The sequence below is a fragment of the Triticum urartu genome, chromosome 4 (assembly GCF_003073215.2).
Source record: "Triticum urartu cultivar G1812 chromosome 4, Tu2.1, whole genome shotgun sequence".
In the NCBI taxonomy this organism is placed as follows: domain Eukaryota; kingdom Viridiplantae; phylum Streptophyta; class Magnoliopsida; order Poales; family Poaceae; genus Triticum; species Triticum urartu.
The window spans coordinates 40,393,162-40,416,820 of record NC_053025.1 but is presented as its reverse complement, the minus strand read 5'-3'; positions in this window follow the sequence as shown (position 1 = coordinate 40,416,820).

Here is a 23,659-nt window from a genome sequence, read left to right as displayed (position 1 = left end):
ACGGCAAACCTCTCTGGGTGCTCGGGGTCAAGAGGTATCTTCTTCGTCTCCTTGGCCGGCTGTAAGGATCCTTGGGCATCATACTCCTTGGGATCGGGGGACAAGGCCGACTATTTGCCGGCCATGGCCACGACTCGGTCCAACATCTTCTTTTTTTCGGCAATCACAAGGGACTCGGCAGCCGGCTGTTGGCTGCTGCGCACTCGGAAGATCTCTTGTAATCGCCGGCTATGGTGATGATGCCTTTGGTGCTCGGTATCTTCATCTTGAGGTAAGCGTAGTGGGGAACAGCCATGAACCTGGCGAAGGCAGGTCGGCCAAGCAATGCATGGTAGGGGCTCTCCAGGTCCACCACTTCAAACCAGATCGCCTCCCGGCAGAAATGCTCCTTGTCCCCAAAGAGTACATCAATCTTGATCATGCCAATGGGGGCGCAGGACAGGCCGGGTACGATGCCATGGAACACAGTCCGAGTAGGCATGAGTTGCTTCGTCTTGACGTTCAGCTTCTCCAGGGTGTCACGGTACAGGATGTTGATGCTGCTCCCGCCGTCTATCAGCATGCGGGAGAAACGGGCGGCGCGTCTTTCCGTTGCAAGGGTGGCATCCAGAACCAACGCATAAGAGCCGGGAGATGGCATCACCTCTGGGTGGTCGGCCCGGCTCCAGCTGATAGGTTTTTCTGACCAGTGCATGTGCTCGCCAGGGTTGGTAGCGACCATGCTGACCTCCTGGTGCTCTCGGCGTCTGCCGCGCCGGTCTTCGGGCTGGCTTGTAAAGACGACATAGGTGGCATGCTCTTCGGGGAACTCATCATGCACGGTTCTGACTGTAGGCCGAGCGGTCGGCGGCTGCGGAGCCGGAGGCGGCGGACCGGTAGGCGGCGGCGGCGCGAGCCCTTCGCCTTTGGAGATTCGGGTGAGCCAGTGGCACTTCCGGGTTGTGTGGTTCGACGGCTTTGCGCCGCTGTGGAACTTGCATGGGGCGTCGAGAGTTTGCTCGTAGGAGAAGGCCGGCTGCCAAGCCGGCTTGCCGCCCCTCTACTTCGTGGATGCGGGCCGCCCTTCGGGCTGCTCGTCTTCGACTGTGGCCACCTGCCGACTGGTGGAGGGCGGCACGGGGCCTTTGCGCTTGTGGTCGTTCTGGTGTGGGCGTCGGCCGGAATCCCCAGCCGGCGTCTTGGGCGCCGGATTGAGTACTTTCCCGAACGCGTCTACCCGGAGCCCGGTCTTCATTGAGGAGTCGGCGGTGGCGTACTTGTCCGCTATGTCCAGAAGCTCGTCGAGGGTAGTCGGCTCATCGCAGAGAAGCTTGTGCTTGAGGAGGGTGCCTTCTCGGCACCCGGCAGTGAAGTATTCTATGGCTTGCACCTCGTGCACCCCTTCGCAAGAGTTGCGGAGCTCGGCCCAACGCGTGAGGTAGTTGCGAGTGGACTCGGCAGGGCCTTGTACACACAAGGAGAGCTGTCTGGGCTTGGGAGCCCGCTTGTAGGTGCTGGTGAAGTTGCGGACGAAGGCTTCTGTGAAGTCTAGCCAGCTGTTGATGCTGTACGGCTTGAGGCTGTTGAGCCAGATCCGCATCGTGCCTTGCAGCATGAGGGGCACGTACTTCACGGCAACGCGCATGTTGCCGTTTGCTATGCTAACCACCATGGAGTAGTCGATCAACCAATCTTCCAGCTTCACGGAGCCGTTGTACTTGGGTGTGTCTCTTGGGAGCGAGAACCCTTTGGGGAAAGGCTCGTCGCGGATGCGGGGGCCGAAGCAAGGCGGGCCGACATCATCTTCTTCTTTCAGCGCCAAGGATCGCGCTAGGCGGTCGATGTGATGGCGGGCGTAGTTCTCGCCGACTCCTTCGCGGCGACCTAGTCGGCCGCTGAGAGTCGGATGCGCAACAGGCGGTGGGGTGGGATATCTCTCCCCACGGGGCCGAGGCAGAGGCGGGTTGCCCCGCCACTCCACGGCCCGGGGGTGGCCTTCTGCGTCTCGCTCGATGGAGATTCGGGTTCGGCTGGCAGCCGGCTCTTTCTCGCACCGCGCGCGGGTTTTACCCGCAGTCGGCGTCCGGGACGTCGCGCCGTGATCTCGGCACGGGGGAGGGCTTTCCACGCGGGCGTCGGCTTTGTGCCGCTGTGCGGCCGCATCGATTAGCTGCTGGATGCGTCTGGTCATGTGGGGGAGTTCTTCGGCCCCCAATCCGTCTAGCTCGTCTACGACCGCCTGGGCGGCACGCAGGTTCTCGAGTGGAGTGGCGTAGACTGGGCGGTCGACTCCTAGCGTGTCGGCGATGGCAGCGCCGCGCTGCCTGACAAGGCCGGCCCGGCTGGGCCCGCCTGGGAGCGGCATGCCAAAGGCGGCGCGGTCGGCTTCGCGCCGGTGGGCCTCAGTGAGGCGTCTCATGGAAGCCAGCTTCCGGCCCTCCGCGAGGAGGGCGAGGCGGCGAGCCTCCAGTGCTTCGGCATCGGCATCGGCCGGGAGGGGGATGGTCAAGTCGTGGACCGCCACATGCGGGGCGTCCTCGGCGCTCTCGTCGGAAGCGTCGCCGTGGCCGATGACCATCACCTCGGTGGTGACAGCGTTGCAGCCATCGGCCCGGGGAAGCGGGTCGTTGTAGATCGTGATGTCGGTGGGGAAAGTGTCGAGTGAGGCCGTGTCGGAGTCGACAGGCATCGGATCGGTGGAGCCGACCGACTCCAAGTCCACAGCAGGCTCGCCGGAGACGTGGAGCTGGCCGAGGAGGTTGACGAGGTGGTCGGTGCCCGCGTCGGAGGCGAGCTCGTCGGAGATGAGGGTCTTGTCAAGGAGATCGGCCGCTCGCTGCGCAGACATTGTTGACGCCTTGCAGCGCGTCGTGGAAAGCGCCATCGGGCGTGCCGGGCTGGCTACGCTCGCTGGGGAGGAAGAGGGTTCCCGTCCAGAACAGGTCTCCGGACGACGGTGCACCTGGCCCCACGGTGGGCGCCAAATGTCGGGTGGTAGGTGCGACATATGCCAACGGGTGGCTTATCATTGTGGGAGCCAGTAAGACGTCGCCGGTGCCTGGAAGCGGGATGAGGCGAAGACATGCACGCCGGCGAATCTTACCTAGCTTCGGGGCTATCCGTGGAGATAACGCCCCTACTGCTGCTCTGCGGGGTCTCCGCATGATCGCTAGATGAACAAGTAGCTACACGATGCTCCTTGAGCTGTTTTGTGAGGAGAAGAAGTAGAGCACGGCTAGCCCTCCTCCCCTCTCTATGTGGTGTCTAGAACTAGCTTGGATCAACCCTTTGCATGGGTGTCCCGGGGGGTTTATATAGGCCTACCCCCCGGGGGTACAATGGTAATCCGGCTGGGCGTGGGGCCCAACCGTCTGTGTCTACACTCGCCGGCTTCTGCGCCGGCTGCTGGGGCCCGCCGGCTAGTGGGTCCCGCCGGCTGCCGGCTCCTTGGTCGACAGGTAGGCCCCACCGTCCAGGGCCTTGTCGGCGGCTGGTTACTATTGCTCAATCCTGGTGACGAGGGCTTTGCCGAGGTGGGCGTGGCTATAGTGCCGCCGGCCGGCGGGTGATCGCTGTAGCCTCACCGCGTCTTGTCTCCTTAATGGGGCGTCTCCTTCGAGGGAGGTGGCAAGTCGGTTGTGGAGAGCTGGCTCTGTCGTGGGCCGACTGGGGGAGGCCTGGCCGCCTTCGGGTGTCTCTCTGCCTGAAGGGGCCCACCGCCCGTGGGCCACACTGGCAGCCCGTCATGGATGACATCAGGGTCAACGTGGCAACAGTGCCGCGCTGGACGGGTCATGGTCACCCGTACGGCGCACTGTGCCAGGCGTGCTCCAGGATTCGGGGTGGCAGGCTTTACTGTGGCCACGCCCCGTCACATCGCCGTTATGTAGATGCAGACTTTGAGGGTACGATCTTGACCGCTTTGTGGGAGCCGGCTTCTTGGAGTCGGCCTTCTTGCGGCCGGCTCCTCGGAGCCGGCCCTCCCGCGGCTTTCTTCATGAGGGCTAAAGTCGGGTCGCCTTCCGATAGCCGGCCTGGGAGACAGCCGGCAAGGGGAAGACCGCCCCACGTCTTGGATTCTTGAGGGCCGGATCGGCTCGTAATTTTTTCAGAAGGGCCAGGGGGAGCCGGCTAGGCTACCCGTGGCCATTTACTCCGACAGGATGAGTCCTCTCTCTACTCATTTAACTCCTCTCCTTTAACACAGGCGAGTTCTGGATTGGAGGGTTTGGAGGATAATAAATGCTCATTAACTTGATTTTAGCCTTTTTAGTATTTGGATCCAAGCATGGGTGAGGCTAGCATGTTTTAGTCCCACTACTTTTAGTCATGGGACTAAAACATATCCAAGCACCCTCTTAGTTTTATTTGAGGGGTGGGTTGTGCTGGACACCATTATTGTGACTAGCCTTTTTAATAGTACTATATGCATAATTTGGCGACGAGCGCTCTCTATATGTACCACTTTTTTTAATTTCAAGTTTTGCTCCATGGCGCAATCCATCGATACTACTGCTGTACAAAAGTATACATTTTTTAGAAGGCTAGAGGGCGGGGCAGTCTAGCATGGTCTGTTTCATGAGAGGCGAGGGCCTTTGTGATTTCACGGCTCATTACTGCTGGAAGGCGGGGCCTTGTGATTTTACTCCTCGTATAAATGCGTCGACGACCTGATCGAGGAGGAGCAAAGAACCGTGCGGTATACTCAAGTTTTCCACTGGAGTAGTACTGCGACGGAGGAGCACGAAACACGACAGCCCAGTGCCATATGGCAATAAAAAATGATCTAATTTGCTAGTCATCTCATTGTTAGCATTGTTCTATTCATTCCCTCAAAAAAACATTGTTCTATTCATGCCTCGCAGAGAACATGACACGTGCAGCGAAACACCCGAAGCAAAAGATGAAACACAGGAGCAAAAGAAGAAGGAAGATTATCACCCCAAATGATCTAATTCACCGCGGAGTCATAACTGCGTCTTCATCGCCTGCACGACCTCCATCTCCTTTCATGTCTCCTCCGCCATCTTCATCATTGTGTCCATGACGCGACATTTCTTGACGCAAGCCTTCATCATCTGTTCCACGGCCATATTACATACCTTGACAGCAGCCGGGTGCTCGATGCGGAGCTTCGCCAACTCTTCCTTCTGTTCCATGGCGAGGGCCTGCAGCATCTTCATCGAGGAACTACTATTCTCATGCAGCTTCTTCCAGCCGGCGTTCTTCTCCTTCAATAGGTCGATCTCGTGGAAGAGCTTCGCATTGTCCTCCCGAAGTCGCAGGATTTCGCCGGTCGCCTTCTTCTCCGAGGCAATGCTCTTCTTCAGCAGCATCACCAAGCCGGCGGTCAACTCCCCCTGCTGATGGAGCTCAGCGGGCATGTCGTCGAGGCTCTCCTTCAGCAACTCCATCAAGCCTTGGATGAACTCCTTCTGCTTATTGAGCTGATCGGGCATGCCGTCGAGGGATAACGACTCCAGCTCCGCCGGCTCGGCATGTTCGCCTCCGCATCTAGGGCGCTCCTGGGAGCCATCGCCTGCCCGTGAGAGATCTTTCGAGGTCTCTGCGTGGCGGCGAGCCCTCTCTTTTTTTCCGCAACCTTGGTTGCCGCTCCCTTGTTACGAGTAGTTCTCGACCTAGAGCTCCGCTCACCGGCCAGGCAACGACGGACGAAGAAGAAGCACTTATGAGGAGGAAAGGTAGAGTGATTTTCGGTTAGGTAGTTCCCCTTTTTATAACCTAAGTACTAGCACTAGTACTAATACCTGCATAGTGGGAAAACGTTCAGGTTTGGTACGTACTACTAGTAGGTGTGAGCAGGCTTTCGAATGTGATGGGAACAAGGTAAAGATTAATTGATGGTTTTGGTTTCGAGGCCCGAAACGGCTCCTGATGAGTTTAGCGGAACATAAATTTCAAGTACTACACTGCTCAAATACGTAAATATTGAGTAGTATGTTACTGTCAAAAATTGGCACAAAATATGAAGGAGACCAATGGAAGTACTACTAGCAACCCACGATTTAATTACTCGCATGCGCGTAGTGGAGTAATAATGTCTTTCTTCCGCCCTCACTTCCACTCAATTTGCGTGCGCTGTATTAATCGACCATCAATGAAGTGAACGACTTTACATGTGTCAAATTATCACATGGGGTGGATCTTGGTACAAAATTGCGTCCGCCCGTGTAACCGCGTGTGCGTGCGAGGAATGAGTGCGTGCATGGCGTGCGTGCACATCTTCGCTTCGTGCATGTACCGCCAGTATGGCTCAGGGAGGACGAGTACATTCTTCTGGAACCAGCAGCACGTCACTGTGATCAATCCACGCAAGGAGGTCGCGACAACGCCTACACATGTGCCACGTGGCTTCATGAACTGTAAGAGAGACACTGTGTAGCGTGCCATTGGTATTCTAGTTTACGTGTTTTGCACAAATTCGAAATACTAGTAAGGTACACATGCATTGCACGCATCAGATTTTGCAACCAAATTATGAATAAATACCACACTATAGCATGTAAGCTCTAAGTCATATATGCCTGATGTAGCCCTTTGTTTAATTCTTATAGTTCATCTCATTCAAAATCAATTAGTTTTTATAAAAAAGCTAAGAACGCGGGAATAGGAAAAACATGGGATTATAGTGGAATGTCGTCTTGAATCCTACAGGATTGTACGAGTGTTTGATTGTGCATAGAAAAAATGCAGAATTCTTTCAAAGAGGTTTGAGTGGATGGGATGTTTCCTATGAAATCTAGTGCAAATGAATCATATGAAAAATTCCTATGGTTTACAATCCTACGAATCAAACAACCAAGATAGGAAAAATTCCTAATGATTAGAATCCTCCAAAATTCCTTTGAGAATCCTTTGAATCAAAGAAGCCCTTAATATATTTTATGATTCATGGAATTGTACGTTGTAAAGCATAAAGCAAAAACAAATAATGGCAATTCAACTAGAAAAAAAGTTTGGGGAGTTATGATACAGAAGAATCTAGAACAAAAGAGAACCATTGTTGTTTTGAGGTTTGTGCATTATGCTTAAGTTCAACCATGGAGTCTGCTAGATTGTACATGTGGCAAAATCGGGTGGGTGGGATAGAAGATGGTGCGAGGGGCCGAGTGGAGGGAGACTATGAAGGAATGCACAAGTGGAGATCGATATTTAGAGAGAGGGGGCGAACACGTGCGCTGATGCGCGCAGTGGAGGAGCCATGAAAAATAAATGAGCTAGGGGGCCAAGCATTGCTAATCCTTTACGAGGAGGGTCAATTCATGAACTTAAACCATTTTTAGCAGCAATTTTCTAATGATCACATTCATATTGGCCTTGATATATAGTGATGTTAGGGGGGAGGGGGGCAGGGCCCTTACTGCCCCCTGTCTTCGCCATTGTGCACGCGTCTGAGAGATGAAGAGGAAGGCATGGATGATGAGAGGGGGATGTTGGATACATAATTAATGTGGGTGTATTAGCTATATATGTTAATCCTATATAGAGAGATATAGATTGATCAATGTGGACGTGGGAAAGAGGGTGAGACCTCACTAGATATATCGATTGATCGATTTGTGTGGAAAACTATGAAAGACCTAGCTATATACACACATACATAGAGGAACATCGATCGTTGCGCATGCACGCGTGAGAGATAAAGAATGCCCGATATGATGGAGAGGGGGATGTGCGTTGGTGTGTGCCTTCATGGGAGACCGACCTGAAGAAAAAGATTGCATGCGTGCGATGGATAATGTCGACTGGTAGTGTGTGTGCATGCATGCACGAGAGAAAGTTAGTGGTACAATTATAAAGAGAAGACTACTGTGTGGGTGTAAAAGAATAGCTGAATAGGTGAGGTCACAATCAATGTAAAGTTGAATTCAAATATTTGAATAAGAGATCCTGATGTTTGAAACCCATGCATGCATGAATATAACGGAGATCTGCGCAGTGTGGTTTGGAAACGAGCATGTTGTAATGTATACACATTGAACAAGGTCAGACTGATTTGAATTTGAGATACCGATGGCACACATCATTTGGCCACATCGCATCCGTGCATGGACACACTATTCTAATTGGAGATGATGGGCGGCTTTTGCATCACATATCTATATCTATACCCCTATATATATTATATTTTTTTATATTATGTGTGGGTAACTATAACTTTGAAAGATAGTCGTTGGATGAGGCGAATCCGATGATCCAAAGATGGCAAATTTGAGCACTACTGGCCGTTGGATACCATCTAGATTTCACCAGATTTCGCCACATGTATAATCTAGAAGACTCCATGGCTGAACTTAAGCATAATGCACAAACATCAAAACACAAGCACTTCTTATTTGTTCTAGAATCTTCCGTATCAGAATTGCCCAAATGTTTTTCTACATGATTTGCCATTATTTGTTTTTACTTTATGTCTTACGACGCACAATTCCATGAATCTTAAAATAGATTAGCTTTCTTATAAAAACTAGATGATTTTGAATGAAATGAACTATAAGAATTAAACGAACATCTACATCATGCATATATGACTCAAAGCTTGCATGCTATAATGTGGTATTTATTCATAATTTGGTTGCCAAATCTCATGCGTGCAATGCACGTGTACCTTACTCTAGTCTAAATGGTGTTTGTGTGTGTGTTGTGCGTGTTGAGGTGCAAATTGTCTTTTTTGGGGGGTACACGTTAAGCTCGTTCTTCCGAAATTTCAAGTCGCGCCTTGTTATGCCGAAAATTCAAGCTAGCGTCTCTGTCTATCATGCTGCGAAACTCCCGCCTCTTCAACCCGCGCCTTGTTAGCCCGAAATATTTAAGATATATCTTTGTCTCGTTGTGCTCCGACAACTCCCTCCATGTCAACCCGCGCCTTGCTATTCCGAAATTACAACGCGCGTGAAAACTCCCACCTCCTATGAAATCCAGACATGCGAAATGCCCGTGGTACCCCTGAACCAAAAGAACCGCCTCAAATCGGTGGGGGTACTTTCGTAACTTACCCCACATTTCGGACAAGCGCGTCTCTAAGCCATGGTTCCCCACTGCCATCCCATCCGCCCACCCATTTGTACACCGAGGCCGCGAAAACCCGCGACGAAACCCCACACCCTGCTCTGTCCGCCACCCAGCCGGAGCCTCTTCCCCGACGATGTCATCCACAACGACACCTCGACGTCCCTCATCCACCGTACCGGATGAGGATCCGTCGTCAATCTCATCGTCGTGCCGGTTCAGCCACCCCGTCCGCCACCTCCAAGGAGCTTCCCCGATGTTCCCCTCGTCTTTCGGGCCACCTCCATTCCCACACCGCCGTCTTCACCTGCACCACCGGAAGAGCATCATTATCACCATTTCCTCGGATGAAGCTGCGGCCTAATCGGCGCCACCAAAGAGGTTGTACACTAATCGCCACATTTTCTTCTTGATTCGATCTCACGGTGCTGCCGGCGCTTGGTCCCGAGCTGACACGGCGCGGCTCCATCCATGGCGGCGTCGCCGGCCACTTCCTCCACGGCATCGCTCCCTCAGCGGCGACGTCCACATCAGTAGGACCTGCTGCTGCTTTAGCTCTCACTCGCGCTGCTGCTCTGCTCTTGCTCTCGGTCCCCTGCCTGGTCTGCTCTTGCTATTGCTCTTGCTCGCGCTGCTGCTCTCGCTCTTGCTCTTGCTTGCGATGCTACTCCGATTTAGCTACACTTCAGTCGACTGAATTGACTTTTGGGTTCGTGGATTTTTACGTGGTGGGGCGGGGGCTCACCGAGGTGAAGGAAGAACCAGCCGCAACGGGGAGGGGGGCTCGCCGGAGAGATACCCCACTATCTATCTTAGGGTTCAGGATGGGGGCAGTGGTCTCCGGCGGTGGCGGGGCGGTGGCGTGGGGATCGCCGGAGAAAAATCTCAGCATAGGGTGGCCGAGAGGGATGGCCGAGGCGGAGGCGGACCGGCGGTGGGGAGTGTTTTCAGGGCGGGCGGGGCGGCGCACCGCCGGCCGCGGGCGGCAGGGGGCTGCTGTTTGGCCGGCTCAGGGGTGGAGGTTGAAGATGAACCGCATGCCCTTGATTTCGTATCCAACTGCTGCAAAATCAACTGACCAGAGATGAAAAAGTCAGTCGACCGACGTGTAGCCTCACCTTGCTAGTGCGTTCAGTTTCGACAGCAAAATTCAGTTTCGACAACAAAATTCAGTTTCGACAATTAAGTTCAGTTCTGATAGTTAAGTTCAGTTTTGACAGTTAAGTTCAGTTTCGACAGTTAAGTTCAGAGATGAGCGGCTGATGTATTTTACATCTAGCACTTTGTGGTTATGTATTTTACGTCATGTATTGGAGATGCTATTAGAATTCCACTCAGGTTAACGTTGTTCGTTGTCTCTCTTGTCCTGCTTCAGCCTCGGTGTCGTAAAACTCACCGGAGCTGCTCCAACGACGAAACCCTCCATCACAGCGGAGCAGTACCTCGGGCTCCATCTCCAGACGCCTTAGATCTTCTTCCCCTCCTCCGACAGCCAAGTCAGCCGGAGCATCCTCACCGGCCAACCCAATCATGCTGAGATCGACATGGCTTCGCCAAAGAGGCTCTACACTTGTTGCATCTCTTTTTTACTCTACATGTTATATATATTGTCCACTGAGCACTTGTAGTAACGGGAAATACGATTATTTTATCCTACTATATGACAAGCAGTGAGGTACCAGGCAACTTAGCTATCCGTGATGGACTCTCTTGAACGCCATCATTATTTATCTCTGCGCGTTTCAGCTGTGCATTTGTCGATGGGCCTGGGAGTTGAGCTAGTATGGCAGTGTCCTGGGTCCAAAGTAATAGAAGTAGCACAAAAACATTTTTTGAGTGTAGGATTTTCCTTGCTCAAGCCTGCCTACTAGAATCGCCAGTGCTTGAAAGGAAAAGTGAATGAAAAACATTGGAATTGGAAAGTTTCCTATGGTACTACTTTTCATGAATTTGGTGCAAAGGAATGGAGCAAAGGAAAACTGTAGGATTTGTTCCTTTAGTGTCTCCTTGAAAGAAAAACCGTAGGAATTCTAATTTCCACTTCTCCTCCTTTTAATATTCCTATTCATCAAGCACAAAACTAAGAGATAGTAGCATTTAAATACATTAAAACTGAGCATCCTCCCAGCCCTCTCAGGCCATCAACGCTCCCAGCTGTCGGATCGGCACTTTTTAGCATTTCTAGCCATCAGATTTGCAATGAATCACTCATAATCTGGCTCCTTCGCTAATAACGATCGCTAACCATGTCGGGCCGCTGCTCCGGTAACTTTTTTGGGCGTTCGAGGTTAATATGGGCCTAATGGGCCTTTAGCAACCTCCCTGGCTTCCCCGCACACAGCGAATGCTCTGGAGAAAAAGGTACGGAGCGCGGCGATGCGGGTAAACCTAGGTACGCATTACGCGGTACGCCGCCTCCCCCGATCTCCTTTCGTCTGGAACGCTGCTACCCTTCCAGCCGTCGTTTCCACTCATCCCCAAACCCCGACCCTCCCAATCCTTCTCCACTTGTGACCGAGGGTGAATCCTTTGTGTGCTGCCACTTTTGCGAGATGTCGCCGATGCGCAAGGAAATTCGAAGGAGAAGTGCTACACTTGCAACCCCGGAGGCGGCGGCGGCCGCCCCTTCATAAAGACGTCCGTGAAGGTTGACGGTCAGGAGAGACAAGGGGCGATGAATAACTCTCGCGTCCTGATTGCAGTTCGATGTCCCTGCCATCGATGCATTTAACAGCCGTCTATAGAGTGAAGGCCAACGACTAAGGTATCTCGTGAAATTCAATCCTACCCACCTGATTCAGTTCATGACGGAGGCTGCTAACACCGATTCTGAATTTAATAGCAACAAAGCGTTAGGATTATCCCTCTGGTTCTATCAATTTTTGCAATTGTTGTGTGTCCACGCTCCGTTCATTCCCTGGTGAGTGGTGACCACTGACCAGCGAGCATCTATGTTTCCGTTGCCCTTTCATTTCAGACGTATTTTTTCGGTACAAGGTACTCTTGTGGTTGAGTTCCTACTTCACTAAACAGATTTTCAGGTCAGCAAGTAACTATTTTTCATATACCATGCAGATTCAGTTTCACATATTGGACATTTCTTTCCCGATCATTCTGGTGCTTCGATCGGAAATGCACCGTCGAATTAACGAGTTAAGCTGCCGTTAATGGTAGTGGAGGTGCACCACTCCTATGCCTCCCTCCTACTCCTATTTATATGTCATCACCCGCCTGATCACCCGGTCTTCCGTCGTCGTGTTCGATGTCTCCACTACTCCTGCGATACCTCCTAGATCAGTCATGGATCTCCAAAGCTGAATTCTTGTCGATCTTCCATTTCTTTCCCACTTCTCTCTGTATCATGCAGAACTTCTGACCACAAGAGAACGACAAGGAGGCAGTGGCGGCCAATTTCATATGCGAGGTGGTGAGTCTGGGCGAGCTGCCGCTAATGTCTCGACAGTAATTAATCGAAGTGATTGTGTTTGTTGTTCATGAACATGCTATGGCAGAACAATTCAATTTCTGGCCCAATTACTTGGTGAGAAAGGCATCTAGGTAGCAGCACCCTAATTCAGTTTGTTATCTCAAGAACCTCAAGTACATGTAAGATTTATTTCTCAGGTTGTTGATCGCTAAGCCTTCCTGTTGTATATAAAAGCTTATTTTTATTCTGTTCCTCTTGTCACTACAAGAAATTTAACAGAAACAGAACCTATAGTTTTACATGATTCACTAGCCACCATTAAATTTCCTTGCTGTTATGTATTTTGTGTCAGTCCCTTTTCCTTTTCCCTCCATGGAGTCCTGAATATTATTCGAATAATGTTGAGATGGTGCAGGTTATAGATTTGTGATTAGCTCTTCTCAAAATCTATGAACCTTGGCTTTGGAAATACGCATGTTGTCTTGACTATTCCTAGGTTCCTGCCTATTTTACCATTTGACGTTGAGTTTTAAATATATGCTGGCACCTACATATATTATGAAGTGTGATTTGATATATATTGCAAAGAAATAGCAATGCCTACTTGTTCTGGATATAAGTTTGTATTAGTTCACAGCTGATCATACATTTTTATTTGTTAACATAATAAATCTTTGGCTTCTCCATTTTTATTTGTACATAAGAAACCTTTGACTTCTCCAACCACTGAGTACTGAAGTTTCTATATGTCTGGATTTCTCAATGGTCAATCAATTTGTTACCATATAGTTGAGCACTTGAGCAGTCTGCCAATATACGATTATAATTTTACTTGCAGGAAGCTAAACAAGAAAATATAATTAACTTTGTTAGGTACGTGGAGCAATACTAACTCTTTAAATCATGTGTTAGTATTGTACTAGAATTTACGAAGATTTGTAATTTTGTTCCATGATCCATGTTATTGCATGCCCACATTATTTTTCTCCGGGTATTTTTGGATGCTTAAAAAATTACCTCCCGGAGGTTTATTGTACCAGAGATTTTATTTTGAGGCATGCTACATTTGAGTTTAACACAATAGAGGATATTTTAATTCACACAAAAAGGAAAACAATAGCTACATGGGCCGGCCCTATAGTGGTTTGCATGTGCGTTATAGCGACAATACGTCAGAAAAGGCGATGGATGGCATTTTCCGCCCTCACTGGCATATTGTTTTTTCCTCCGCAACCAAGCCAATTCTGCTAGATTGAAGTCGAGATGGCTGGTGTTCTTGGTATGGACTACTCTGAAAGCCAGTCTTCAGCAGGGTTTTTCCTCTCAGAAATGTAGTTTTTCTATAAGAATAGATACTGAATCCCGAATACTTTGATTGCTGTGTAGTGAAAGTACCGATATTCACTAGCCTTTCTGATTCAGCCCATTGAAGTCTTCTATATGTAATGCATTGAGCCATTGGCAGTGTTGAAATTGGAGTAAAGAAAAATGTCGAAATTGCTCTGATTATTACCGAATTATGTTGTACTCCTGAACTTGTTAGAGGGTGATAACTTAGAAGTTTCAGGTCTCATTTGTCCATTTTCATTTAGTCATTTTTATTTTAACTTTGAGAGGGCACCATGATCTTATTAGGAATATCAGCTTATTTTGCATGATTAATTGATGTTTTTACATTCGTATTTTGCAGCATTTTTCTCGGGGTGCTCATGCCTTTTGGCATGCGCGGAGATCAGATCTGTTACAGGCACATGCCAACAGAAATATTGTTAGCAAGACACGTAAGCAGGGGATTATGCAAAAGAATAGTAAAACGTTTGTTGCAAGAATTACATCCTGCTGATGTGCTGCGTATTAAATTGGTTTTCTGCCTATGAAATATTTCCTACATTATTTTAGTCAAACGCTCCCAAAGGACATTTAGGCTCAAATGTATTGTATTGAGACACATATTTTCATAGACTAGCAAGATTTAGAGAAAACATTGGTGTGTCAAATATACATTCATGATATCCCTTCAGTCAATACTTACCCATGTACATGGCTCTGGTTTCTTATATAAATATCAATATTTGCCATCACATTTTGATACACCATATCAAACTAAAATGTATCACCCGCAACATTTCTGCCTTAGCATGCAAAGTTATATGAGAATATCGCCTGCAAAAAAATATTATATAAGAATAGACAATCGTACTAAAGATTGTCCCTGCAACATTTAACGCATGTACTTTTAAACTCATTGATCAACGATATAGTTTTTTCGCTTTCATGTCACATGCCTTCTGAATGTGGCAAGGCGCTTGGCATTCGACTAAGTCCCTAACATTAAAATGATTGCCTCCAATATGTTTTGTTAAAATGAAATTATGCAAAAGTATATACACATAATTGGATACTAGAGTACTAATTTTTGACATTTGGATAAAATACTTCCACATTATTGCATCAACCCCTAATATTTACTATTGCTGAAAGATGGGCGCAGCAACGCGCGCCATCGATGATCTAGTAATAGCATTATAACCGTACATTTTCTTGTGGTTTGACTTAATCTCACCATGCTTTTTTGCATCCTGTGATCTTCCAATTGTTGTGAATCAAACACCCAGATTGGTAGAAATCCTGTGTTTTTAAATTCTCTGTTTTGCACGTGCATTCCTATCCTATTCCTGTCTATTTCCTATCACTGCATTGTTAGAATCCTCAAATTCAAACAAGCCCTTACTCAATTACTTCTGTTACAGATATGTGTCAAAGAAAACCTTGTGTGGTTTGTCCTGCTCCTGCGGCGCTGTGTTCCACCCCAGCTCAGCTGCTCCAACGACGGAAGGGTTCACCACAGCAGGGATCCGCTCTATAGACTGTCTTTCGCCGCCTCAGATCTTCTTCCCCGCCGCCGGCAGCCACGGCAACTGCATTACCATCATCAACTGAGCAGATGACCTTAGGGACTACACGGGTCCGCAAGAGAGGTCGCACTCTTCCGTGTCTGCTTACGTTATGCGTCGCTTAATATGATGACATGCTACATTATTGTCGTGTTCACCTATTAGACTCCGAGTCAGTTCCAAACTAATGCTGAAACTTGATTTTTTAAATGGTTGTGGGGTACATATTGGGGCAGCAATCAGTACTATCTATCTACTATATGGTTAATCTCCAGTGTCTGCTATGAGTTTCATGTTGGGTGCAAACAAACATTAAAGGAGCCATTATCTGTATTTTTTAACTAAAGCTATTATCTGCCTGTTATCATTGGTTTTGGGTCTATCCACTGTTTGCTACCATCACTCTGGATTTGTGCATGCACTCCTTACATAATCTCACTATGTTTTATTCCTATGAATGTCAGTTAATGTACACAATGGAACTGATCATGTAGAGCAAAAGAGACGAGCCTTGCGTGGCAATAAAATTTCATGCAGACGTCGTTCCATGGTGGGCGCAAAGGCAGCCCCCCTCCACCCATTTTGGATCGTAATCAAGAGGAAGATAACTGTTATGAGGGGGATTCAGAAGGATAAGACCACTCCTATTTACCCCATGAGGTCTTCGCTCTAACTTGGCATGCTGATGTTGGTAATATCATGCATATGGTGCCTTGCATTGCTTACTGTATACATTAAAGATGTCATCTGCTTAGTTTAGACATGCTTTGTGTCAATGCCATCTGTTTAGTTTCTTTATCGTATATGTGAATCATGCAATGCCATCTTGTCTAACCAGGCATCATATATGTGAATTTTGCAATGCCACCCTGGTTAGCCAGTCATCTTATATGTGAATTATATCATGCCATCATTTTTTTATTACGTGTTAAATTTGTCAACAATTTTAGTACATTCAATTACTCTTCCTGTGCATCAGCCATTTGGCACAGTCATGGAAAAATCTGGACTGGAAACAAGGTCTTCAGAGCAGAGAATGCTATCTGACGAAGCGCATGTTTTGCTGGTTACCGATAGCTCCTCAGAGGAGGATTGAGAGACAGATGACCAGTCATATTCCCCCCCCCCCCCGAGGTGCATGCCCTAACTTGGCAGGGTTATGTTGCTCATACTGTGTGTATGGTACCTTGCATTGCTATGTCATTTGCTTAGTTTAGACATGCTTTGTGTGAATGCCACCTGTTTAGTGTCTAATTACCATATATGTGAATTATGCAATGCCATCTTGTTGCAAGACATTATATATGTGAATTATGCCATGTTATCTTGTTGCAAGGCATTATGTATGTGAATTATGCAATGCCATGCTGTTTAGGCAAGCGTCATATATGTGAATTATATCATGTCGTCCTTTTTTTGTATTTCTCATTGCTTTTGTCGACAATGTTTGTATATTCAACTGCTCTTCCTGTGCATCATCCATTTGAATTGGTGATGGAGAAATCTGGAGTGAAAACAAGGTCTTTAGAGCAGACAATGCTACCTGCTGAAGCAGATATCTTGCTGGTTACAGATAGCTCTTCAGAGGAGGATTCAGAGGCAGATGACCAGTCCTATTATCCCCCTGAGGTGTATGCTCAAACTTGGCAGGGTTATATTACTCATATAATGCATATGTTGTATTGCAATGCTTAGTTTTTACATCATATACACAATATTGAATGCCATCTCCTTAGTTGACACATCATATATGCGATTGCCCTCTGCTCACTTCCTTAGTATATAAATCATATATTTGAATTATGTCATGCTATGATGTTTACATAGACATCATGTATCTGAATTATGGCATGCCAGCCCATTTTCTAAAGACATAATATAGTTATATCATCTCATCCTGTTTACATAGTCATCATATTTAAATTATGTCATTCTATCTGTGAATTATATCATGCCATCATGTTTCCATCGACGGCATGTTTGTGATTTATGGCATGCCAACCACTTTAATAGACACATCGTATAGTTCATCCTGTTTACATAGTCATCATATTTTGATGTATGTCATTCTATCATGTTTAGTTAGCCATCATACATGTGAAATTGTGTCATGCTATCCTGTTTAATTAGCCATCATATATGTGAAATTATGTCCTGCTATTCTGTTTGCTTAGACAACATAAATGTGAATTATTTCATGCCCTGTTTTCTTCCCTACTATCCATTGCACCTGTCTATCTTACAATGTCTGTACATTCAATTACTTTTCTTGTTTATCAGCCATTTCAATTGGAGGGAGTGATGGCAGTATCTGTGGGAGTAAAAACACGGTCTTCAGAACAGATTGTGCTACCTGTCGATGCAGGTAGAACCACAGTTGTACTTGCCCAAGAACCAGCCCCACCACACATAACCCACACTCATGCAGATTGTACCCCTACCCAGTTGGACAGAGAACCAGCTACACCCCTTCTAACCCCAACCCCAGCAGATAGACACCCAGTTCCCGTTGACACAGCACCGTCTCCACCACAGAGCACCCAAACACGAGCAGTTAGTAAGGCAACTACAGTGCCCAAATCACGAGGACCACCACTCCGAACCCGAAGTCAACGCTTAAAGCAGAAGAAGAATTGTTCTCAAGTCAGGTTCCATATCTATGGTTCATACTACTTTGTTCTTGCATCACTGTATTTACTGATACCAACTAATTTCAAATTTGAAGGATGCAATTGAAACTCCAATGGCGCAACAGGTATGTTTTAAACCTGTTTCTTCAACGTGTTTGGCTGTTTGCTGTTGTAACTTGCTCTATGTTGATTTCAGTTTCAATTGAATAAACAGTTATGTTCTCATGCCATGCACATTACAAGTGTTGTTATTGCTGTGTAGTTTCCCACACTTATATTCTGTCTATGCTGCTTTGTCTTAAATAGATATGATTCGAACTGTATCTATCTTGATTTGGCAACATAAACTAGAATGATATAGGCCATACAATGACCATACTACATAGATATATGTTTGTTTCATGTTGTTATCATGTCCACCTTACTACTGAACTGGTAAACCTGAGATGTGTTTGTTTGTTTCTCTTTTAGAACGCGGATAAAATATTGGAGAAGAGTACCCTGTTATGCAATGGTAAAGGAAGCAATCCAGATAAGGTTCAAGATAGTGAGACATCCCTGTTGGTCTCCAAGAAAGCTGATAAAAACTATATTGAAGACACTGAGACAACCCCAAAGTCCTGTCTTGATGTAGTGTTTGAGTTACTGGCTACCACTGCTGGCACCAGCTCTTTGAACTCGTTGCCTGAATCAGTTCGGCTTCTTGAGTCTCAACTTCAAGTTGAAAGACATCGATCAGATGTTATGCGACAGGAAGCCGAAGGACTAAGGAAGTCCCTGCAGAATTCAGATGCATACTTTCTGGTGCAACAGCAAGCGCTGGAGGACTTAAGCGCGAAACAAGAGAAATTTAATAAGCTTGCTAAGCATCTTTCCAGCATTATGGGTACCCAGGATATTGTTTCTTGAGCTCTTCTGAAGTGGTTTCAGTTCTGGACTTGTTCTGCTGCGGCGTTTATATGCTGCTGTGTTCCCTATATTTGCACTGGTGGCGAACTTTGATGCCCAGTGGATGTAATATGTGTAATAGCCGTGATAGCCTAGTGTAAGTTTCTTGCTTATTTATTTCCTTGTTGTCTTGTTTATTTGTTTGCTTGTAGTCAGTGCAGTTCTTTTCTGCGGTTTGCTAGTGGCTGCAATAACCTATTTTTTAAAACTAGGCCACAATAACCATGGGCTAATATTTACTATAGTGACACTGGGCCTCCTACGGGCCGTAGAAACTATGGGCCTTCTACGGGCCGTATAAACAGTGGGCCTTCTACGGGCCGTAGAAGCAGTGGGCCTTCTACGGGCCATAGAAACAATGGGCCTTCTATGGGCTGTATCATCAATGGGCCTTCTACGGGCCATATCATCGATGGGCCTTATACGGGCCATATGATCAATTGGCCAAACATGGGCCGAACAGACCGCATTCTGGCCATAAACGGGCTAGAGTTGGAATCGTCTGTTCATGGGCCGACCATAACGGGCCGTCGTTAATAGGCCGTATTTGATGACGCTATGAAAACGGCCCAACATATTAACGGGCCGACTGTAACCACGGGCTGAATTTGGCCCACAAGCAGAAAATGACAGTAACGGGTCGTAAGTAAACGAATGCTGGAAATGATCCCAAGAATAAATGGGCTCTGAAGAAGGCCGGAAGATAACATGGGCTGGAAACGGCCCAACGATATAACGGGCCGTTAATGGGTATAAAGTGATACACTGTTCATCACGGGCCAGTTTCACCACGGGCCGTTAACGGGTGTAAAGTGATACACTATTCATTACGGGCCAGTTTCACCACGGGCCGTTAATAGGCCAAGAGTTACATAGGGCCTCATATGGGCCGAAAGATGTCATGGGCCATACACGGGCCAGAAGTGAAAATGGGCTGGAATCATATTGGATGGCCCAGATGACGCTACTGGGCCTAATTCGGATAGGGCGTAATGGGCCTTGGGTTAGCAGACTGTAAATGGGCTATATTCGAACAGGCCGTTAACAGGCTTTCCATGGACCGGCCCGCCAGCTTTTGATCAAGTCAAACGGGCCGACCTTTACACAGGAATGGGCCTCTGTTGGTCCATGCCACGTGTCGACGTATCATAGGCGCCTATCTGACCCACTGACGAGTTGACACGTGTTTCATCCGGCCAATAAGAATTTTACACGTGGAAATTTCCCATTGGTCGGGGCTGTTAATGGGTTATCGGATCCAAAACCTGACCCGATAGCTTAACGGCGTTCCGTTATGGTGGATGCCACGTGTCGGTCACCCTTCACGAAAGCACTTCTGTGACGCGCGATTTATCATCATGGAAATGGACACTTCCGTGATGATAATTTTGGTAATGTCATGGAACACTTCTACGACAGCACAGGTATGACTATCCTGATTCTGTCATAAATTTGTCATGGATGTACATGCATGACAAAAAAAAGCGACCTACTGTGACAAACATGTATCATCACGGAAGTGTTTTTTTGTAGTGTATGTGAAACTAGATGGTATAAATTTAGCGACAATATAATTAGCATAATCAGCATACCATGGAGCAGTATGAGAAGCATTTATGACAACTAATTGTTCATCAGGAAAGCTATCATCTATAGGTAGTGGGTCATCAAGAACATTCTCTAACCTAGACAAGTTGTCTGCAATGGGGTTCTCAGGTCCCTTTCTATCAATAATATGCAAATCAAATTCTTGTAGTAGGAGAACCCATCTAATAAGTCTAGGTTTAGCATCTTTCTTTTCCACAAGATATTTAATAGCAGCATGATCAGTGTGAACAATTACTTTAGAATCAACAATATAAGGTATGAACTTATCGCAAGCAAATACAACTGCTAAAAATTCTTTTTCAGTAGTAGCATAATTTCTCTGGGCACTGTCTAGAGTTTTACTAGCATATTGGATGACATTTAATTTCTTATCAACTCTTTGTCCTAGAACAGCACCTACAACACAATCACTAGCATCACACATAATTTCAAAGGGTAAATTTCAATCAGGTGGCTGAACAACGGGTGCAGAAATCAAAGCTTTCTTAAGTATTTCAAATGCTTCTACGCAATCATCATCAAAGACAAAAGGAACATCTTTTTGTAAGAGATTAGTCAGAGGCCTAGAAATTTTTGAGAAGTATTTAATGAACCTCCTATAAAAACCAGCATGACCAAGGAAACTTCTTATACCTTTAATGTCCTTTGGACACGACATCTTTTCAATAGCATCAACTTTAGCTTTATCAACTTCAAAACCTCTTTCAGAAATTTTATGCCCCAAGACAATACCTTCATTAACCATAAAGTGGCACTTCTCCCAATTCAAGACAAGATTAGTTTCTTCACATCTCTGCAAAACTCGATCAAGGTTGCTTAAGCAATCATCAAAAGAAGTTCCATATACGGAGAAATCATCCATGAAAACCTCAACAATCTATTCACAAAATTCAGAGAATATGGCGTCTTTGAAAGGTAGAAGGTGCATTACATAGACCAGAAGGCATACGTCTGTAAGCAAAGGTACCGAAAGGACAAGTAAAGGTGGTATTTTCTTGATCCTCTTTTGACACAGGTATTTGAGAGAAACCAGAATAACCATCAATGAAAGGTAAAGGGTAATGATCCTTTTTAGTAGCTTTATTTAGTTTGCGGAAATCAATTACTATTCTATAACATGTAACAATTCTTTGTGGGATCAATTCATATTTATCATTAGGAACAACAGTAATACCTCCCTTCTTAGGGACACAATGGACATGACTTACCCACTGACTATCAGCAACGGGATAAATTATACCTGCATCAAGAAGCTTTAGTATTTTCTTTCTTGCCACTTCTTTCATCTTGGGATTTAACCGTCGTTAGTGATCAATGACAGGTTTAGTGTATTTCTCCAATTTTATTTTGTGCTGGCATAGAGTGGGACTAATGCCCTTAAGATCATCAAGAGTATATCCAATAGCAACACGGTGCTTCTTTAGAGTTTTCAATAATTACTCTTCTTCGTGCTCTGAAAGGTTAGCACTAATAATAACATGATATATCTTCTTTTCATCAAGATAAGTATATTTAAGAGTATCAGGCAATGGTTTAAGCTCAAACACGGGATCACCTTTGTGTGGAGGAGGATCCCCTAGAATTTCAACAGGTAAGTTGTGTTTCAAAGTAGGTCCCTGTTTAAAGAATACTTCATCTATCTCCCTTCTTTCATTCATAAACATATCATTTTCATGGTCTAGCAAATATTTGTTCTAAAGGATCATTAGGAGGACACAATAGAAGCAAGACCAATAATTTCATCTTTACTAGGCAATTCTTTATCATGGGGTTGTCTATGAAATTTAGCAAAATTAAAATCATGAGACATATCCCCTAAACCAACAAAACAATATCCTTTTTGCAGTCTATCTTAGCATTAACATATTCAAGAAGGGTCTACCAAATATAATGGGACAAAAGTCATCTTGTGGGGAACCAAGAACAAGAAAATCAGCAGGATATTTAACTTTCCCACACAAGACTTCAACATCTCTAACAATCCCAACTGGTGAAATAGTATCTCTATTGGCAAGCTTAATTGTAACATCAATACCTTCTAACTCAGCAGGTGCAATATCATGCATAATTTCTTCATATAAAGAATGAGGTATTGCACTCACTAGCACCCATATCACATAAGCCATGATAGCAATGATCTCCTATTTTAACAGAAATAACATAGGCATGCCTACAACAGGTCTATGTTTATTTTTAGTATCAGGTCTAGCAATTCTAGCAGCTTCATCACAAAAGTAAATAACATGCCCATCAATATTATACCAAGAGATCTTTAACCATAGCAATACTAGGTTCAACTTTAATTTGCTCAGAGGGTGTAGGTGTTCTAGTATTACTCTTACGAACCACAGTTGAAGCTTTAGCAACTATTGAGGAAGGTGTTTCAAGAAGGGGAGGATGATGAGGACATGACTACCTATGACGCCCCCGATTTGACCGCACACTAATCATACACGCAAATGTGTACGGATCAAGATCAAGGACTCATGGGAAGATATCACAACACAACTCTAGACACAAATTAAAATAATACAAGCCTTATATTACAAGCCAGGGGCCTCGAGGGCTCGAATACATAAGCTCGAAAACACAAGAGTCAGCGGAAGCAACAATATCTGAGTATAGACATGAGTTAAACAAGTTTCCTTAAGAAGGCTGGCACAAAATCAACAACGATCGAAAAGGCAAGGCCTCCTGCCTGGGAGCCTCCTAACTACTCCAAGTCGTCACCGGCCGTCATGTAGTACCAGGCATCCTCGGGGTAGCAGTAGTCATCAGTGGTGTTGTCTGGCTCCTGGGATCCGTCATCTGGTCGCAACAAATCGGGTATGGGGGAAAGAAGTAGCAAAGCAACTGTGAGTACTCATCCAAAGTACTCACAAGACTTACATCAGATCTAAACTAAGTATGCATCTGTATCAAAGGAATGGGTTGTATCTGTGGACTAAACTGCGGAATGCCAGAAGGGAAGGGGAAAGCCTAGCCTATCGAAGACTAGCATCTTCTGGAAACCACCATCTTGTAGCAACATGAGGGAGTAGAGTAGCATAAAGTAAAGTAGCAGTAATGTTATCAACCTCGGCCAGAGATCCTTTCTCGACACCCTGCGAGAAAGCAATCCCAGAGCCATACTATCCATTTCT